At 40.2% G+C, this 5,544-nt stretch overlaps 1 protein-coding gene across 1 annotated transcript in view; it reads right to left on the minus strand.

Moving 5' to 3' along the window:
- Positions 1-5,544, minus strand: part of SYNPO2L (synaptopodin 2 like) — a 36,592-nt gene that overhangs the window by 29,946 nt on the left and 1,102 nt on the right. The gene's annotated exons all lie outside the window — the stretch shown is intronic.

The raw sequence follows: 5,544 nt of genomic DNA on the forward strand, positions 1-5,544 counted from the left end.
GGGACAGAGCAGCCAGGCCATGGGTCACAGGGACCAGCAGCATGGCATACAGGCAGCAAGGATATCTGGCAGAGGAGACAGCAGAAACAGTGAACTGTCAGCAGAGAAATATACAGAAGAAAGTGGAGATATGTGAGAAGAAGGTAAAAAGGAGGTTGAAATTAACTGCTCTTAAATGACAAAACAATTCTTGGTTTTAGAAGCTATACAATCCTGTGGCACTGCTTCCCCTAACAATTCACTCCATTGCTGCAGAGCAATTTGTACAGAACAGGGAACTGAAAGGAGCCTCTGGAGTTATCCGGGACAATCTCTCATTGTTTCAGATGCCATATTGTTTACTCCAGTTCATAAACTGATTGCAAAAGGGGGCTTTTTCTAGATTGGAAAGTTGTTTCTGAACCTCCCTGGTTAGTCATTTTGTGCACATTTGATCAGTGACGGTGCTGTCCTATATTTGAACAGTGCTGCTGGTATTTGCCCAATATCTATTTGTAGACAGCAATCATATCTTTCAACCTTTTGCTAGGTGAAAGAAGCCTTCTCTTCTCCCCTCCTTTTCTATAGCTGCTCTACCTTAAATTCATTTCTCTTGAAAGTGGTTGGCTCCATAAGTGTGATATTTCCAGTGAATTCCCACTTGTGCATTAGACAGTAACATCAATGCCTCCCTATCTCAGTTAGATATGGCTACCTGAGGCTCATTTGTTTATGTTTGCCTTCTTTCAGAGATGCATCATTTTGCTGGCTCATTATCCTCTTGTGATGCACTAATACTCCCAGGTCTTTCTCCTCTACTATCAGTACCAGCTGGAAAGCCTCCAGTTCTCACTTATTTCTTCAGCATTACTCGTGCACCAGACTATGCTGGAGCTACAAGCGCCTTCCTTGCTTTGTATAGCAAGTAACTGGGTTTCCTTCTCATGGAATAAATCTTGTTTTGTAGCAGGATCCCTGAAGGCAGCTTTGCATCCACTTGCACCATCTAAAAGCTGCCCTGATCATTTTCATGAATATTATTTCCCTAATATAGTCCCATGTTATGTTTCTGTGTTTCTACTTTGATTGATTACGGGCTTAATGCTTATGTCCTATCTTACGACTTTTCTCATACTAGCCATTTTGCATTTTGTTTAGTTTCAAGTTCAAGTTTGATGCACGTATCCTTCTTGCTAAGAAATCCCCCAGGAACCTGATGGTATTGTTCACCCTTACTCTCTTTTCAGAATGGGTGAACCTTCTCATCATTTATAGCTTCTCTTTGCAAGGAATGCTGTACATCTCAGGACCATGTAGTTTTCCTTCAGCCTTTCTAACATAAAAATCTTGCCATCTATGGATCCTTTTTGTTTCTTGCTTTTATGCTTGCTTTCTTTCCAGATGACTGTTTTTGGCCCATGATTTGTTGTGTTATGTTGCTGTGTGCACCACAGCTACTGAGCTATACCAAATCAGCTTTATTCTGGTAAGGGGTAGTGTAAAATGCCACTATACTTTATCTGCTCCACTGGGTAAGAGTCACAAGATTCATTAGGAATCACAGTAAGCCAAATATGAATACACAGTAATTACAGTGATTTCACTTAAAAGGACACTGCTGTCACTAAGAACAAAATGGAGATTTCCCTTTCCTTTTTGGGCTCTTTATTCTTTATTTTCACCTTTATTTTTTTCTCTAGTTCTTAGTATTCCAATTCTTCCTGATTTCTGCAAAATTATTCATATCCTCTGCTGCTGTTTGATCCTGCTGCGTATCTGCCTGCTGAGCATATCAATGTCTGCTGTTCTTTCTGCTTACTCATTACTGAGTTGATACTTTAATACAACCGTAATTTAAAAATCATCTATTGTTCCTCACTGAGGGCTCCCCAGACACTAAGAATTTTTTTTTTTTGCTTCTTTTGTCTCACTCTCCACTCTTACAGTATCTGTTTTTATGAGACTGATTTTTTCACAGAATCACAGAATAGTTGAGGTTGGAAGGGACCTCTGAAGGTCATCTACTCCAACCACTCTGCTCAAGCATGGACTCCTAGAGCACATGAACCAGGATTTTCTCCAGATGGTTTTTTAATATCTCCAGGGAGGGAGATTCCACAACCTATCTGGGCAACCTGTGCCCCTTTCATGTACACATCAGTATTGTCTCCTTCATATACATATCAGATGCTTTTAGCACCCAGATACTGCAAATGATTGAGTGGAACACGATGGTCAGTATGTGCTCTTGTAGGTGAGTTTAAGATGAAAGGCATACACATTTCCAGTTACAGATCTGGAACCACATAGTCAGTTGGCATTAAGAATAGCAATTCAGTCTTGCTTATGTTATTTAAATTTGATGTTTTTCCTCAATATCCACTGGGCACTGCAGGAAGAAGCAATGTGTGTTTCCTTGATCCTGAGGCCAGCAGAGCTGGTTTGGCTCCATAAGGTTAGTTGAACACGAGGCTAGTTATGTATGACCCAAGAGGCTGTCCACAAGGTGTGTACATCTGCATCTTGCTCTAGGTGTGTCCCTGAAGCCATAACCCATAGGGAGTCAGGTGGCACAGAAGTTCTGTGGCAGCTGGATCCAGCATGTAAAGATCCAGCTGCTTTTCTACCCGTTTCTGTTGGGTGATCCAAGGTTTATGATTGATCCCTGGCTTGGTGAAATGGTTTAAACCACAACTATGCATCCTTTCAGTCTGTAGAAAAATGGGTTCACACCCCACTTCCAACACCTTCATTTACTTTATTTAGTTGCAGTCAGTTGAATACTTTGAGCTAGAAAGGACAATTCAAAATGCATATGCCCACTGTACATTCTGCATTGCAACCTGAAAAAAGCTAATAACTTAAGCCATCATTGTGAACACCTTATGACAGAACAACCCAGGAGAGGCCCACCAATGTATTTGAAGAGGATAGAGAATAATGCTGGGAACATTCTAATGTCATGAAATACCATCTTGTCTCAAAAAAAAAAAAAAAAAAAAAAAAGCAGCAGACCTGAAGAATTTTCAGGAAAATAAAAAAACCCCACCATGATCGAGAACAGCAACTAGTGATTGACTTTATCACAACCTCCATATAAACAATAAAGAGCTGCTGCTGCTGATGCAAACTTTGGAAAGAAGAAAGGCAAGAAGACCTCTGACTTCACAGGTGTGAAGCCATCAATTTACACAGCCGCCTCCCACACACCTGTGACTGTGTAAATTGATCATGCAAGATGATGAATTATGCAGAGATTGGTAATACAAGAGCAACTCAAACAGGAAATCCCACTTTGTGCAATATTTAGTCTTTGGAATGCCTGGCTGTGTGACGTTATCAAATCTTAATTAGGAAACCATATAAGATTTAGTCAGACAAGTAAAGTACTAGCTGTTCACAATAATTACATGTTGATGTGTAGGGTGAAACACCAGGACTGTCAATTCTTATGTACTTCATGGGGCATACTGATAATCAGCTAGGGTGAAAGAATTTCCCTCCACATTGCATGACGAGAAAATCAGATGCGTTGGTGAAGCTTACAACTTCCTCTGAAACACGTGCAGGAAACACAAAGGAAATGGGAAGCAGGAGATGGAGTGACCAGTAACCTAGTCTGGTCTAGGAATTCCAGCATCTCTACATAACTACAGTGTATATAATTTATATACAACTTATTTGTTATACTTGATGCATTTCCACTTACTAGGCCCAAATTAGCTTTTTATCTCTCTCTCTTATCCAGAAAGGTATACAGAAACAATTTGACTTGCCATCCAAGGGTAAGCATCTTTCCTTAATGTTTCTACTATGATTTTTCTCATCTACAAGTTGAAATTGCCTGAAATGACAGCACTGGAATCCCCCGAGACACCAACTGTATCCACTCAAGTATCTCCTGGCACCTATCGGATATTCATGCGTGTATCTCCTATCGCATTTCCTCCAGATTCATCCATGTTCCTGTTCTGTCCTTCTCCATTTTGTCCAAATAGGTTTTGCTGTAAGAACCAAAGTGATAATATTTCTGTTCTGTTAAGCTAAAGTTTTCCTGGTCTCATATGAACACTCCTGTTTCTCCGCAAGAGTCCTTTCTTTGACAGCAATTAGCTTACTAATAGACCTTCTCGCTTATCTAATCTGCCCTTCCATACACGCACAACACATTCTTCACCGTACTAATGAACACTGTGTTGTTATTTGACCTTACCCCTGCTAGGCAGGCTCAGTCTCAGTGACACCTTCCTCTGACCACACTTTTCAGTGCTGCCCAGTGGCACTGATCTCCTGGATGGAGGCTGAAGAGAGCAAATTGCTCATCCACATATGTCCCAGCACTAACAAACCAACACAGAAACACGTAATACTGCCCTGCCTCTCTCTGCTATATCATACAGCCACAGTCCCTGGTCAGGCTCCTTTAGTGATGGGGCCATTCCCATCTTCAGCTCCTAACATATCCAAATGGACAGTGCTAATGTTGTTAGAGTTTTAGAAGATGTTTTGCAGGCAGCATTTTGGCCCAGGCTTCATCCTGCTGGTGTCAATAGCAGAATCCTAACTGCAGAAGAATGAAGAGTTGATCTTTCAACTTCAAGAGCCAAAAACTGAGATTCAGACTTCTACTCTCTGCATAGTAAGAGGAGGATAATTAGGTTACTCCATGACTCCTAGAGGTTTATTCTCTTCTAAGCAGTTTATATTCATGATCTTTATATTCGTGATCCTTACATGATTCCAGTAAGGATCCATAAATCCTTCTTTGAAGACTGTTTAAACAGTGTTGCTTTTAAGACAGTAAGCATGTACGGTCACCTGGATACCATCAAATTATGGACAATAACAGCCAAAATTATAATTATAAAATCAAAGTCATGCTTGAATTATACTTTGAGCCTCAAATGGATCTGTATCAATTTTATTTTCCATAATATTTTAATGCAATATCCAAATATTGTAAAATATATATACATTTGTATTGCAAGACTTAATGCATGACACCTAGTTCTGAGAGCTACTTCTAATTAATACCTTTCTGGAAGTGCTACTAATCCTTGAGCAATATTCTGTTCATCTTAAGGTGCAACTTAGCCTGGGTAATGGCTAGTTCTTGCCACTGTTCAGTCCTGAGTAATCTTTACAAGACACTTGGTATCTCCTCCCTTTTCAGTCCCAGTTTCTTGTGTATTGGGGGAAAAACAAGAGTCAAAATAATCCTAGACCCTACAGAAGTTATGTGGCCACTGAAAATCCCATTTTCCTAACAACCACTGATGCCAGATAACTGTTTCAAAGATACTGATTCTTTCTCTTCAGCAAGTGAAGCTCTATGAGTAAGTGCAGAAGTTCTTTTCCTGCAGAAAAATCATCTTTCTCTGTGTAAGAAACATCTACTTCAGGGTCAAACTATGGGATTCCAAACCATTTGGCAGAAGTTACAGACAAACACTCCTTGACCTGGGGTGAGCCAAACAACACAGAACATTTCATTTTAAAATTCTCTGTCAGAGGCACAGTCTACTTAAGGAAACAGAAGGAGCTGGGCATAGCAGTTTTTCATTC

This window comes from Antrostomus carolinensis, unplaced genomic scaffold (genome assembly GCF_000700745.2).
Source record: "Antrostomus carolinensis isolate BGI_N321 unplaced genomic scaffold, ASM70074v2 scaffold35218, whole genome shotgun sequence".
Classification (NCBI taxonomy): domain Eukaryota; kingdom Metazoa; phylum Chordata; class Aves; order Caprimulgiformes; family Caprimulgidae; genus Antrostomus; species Antrostomus carolinensis.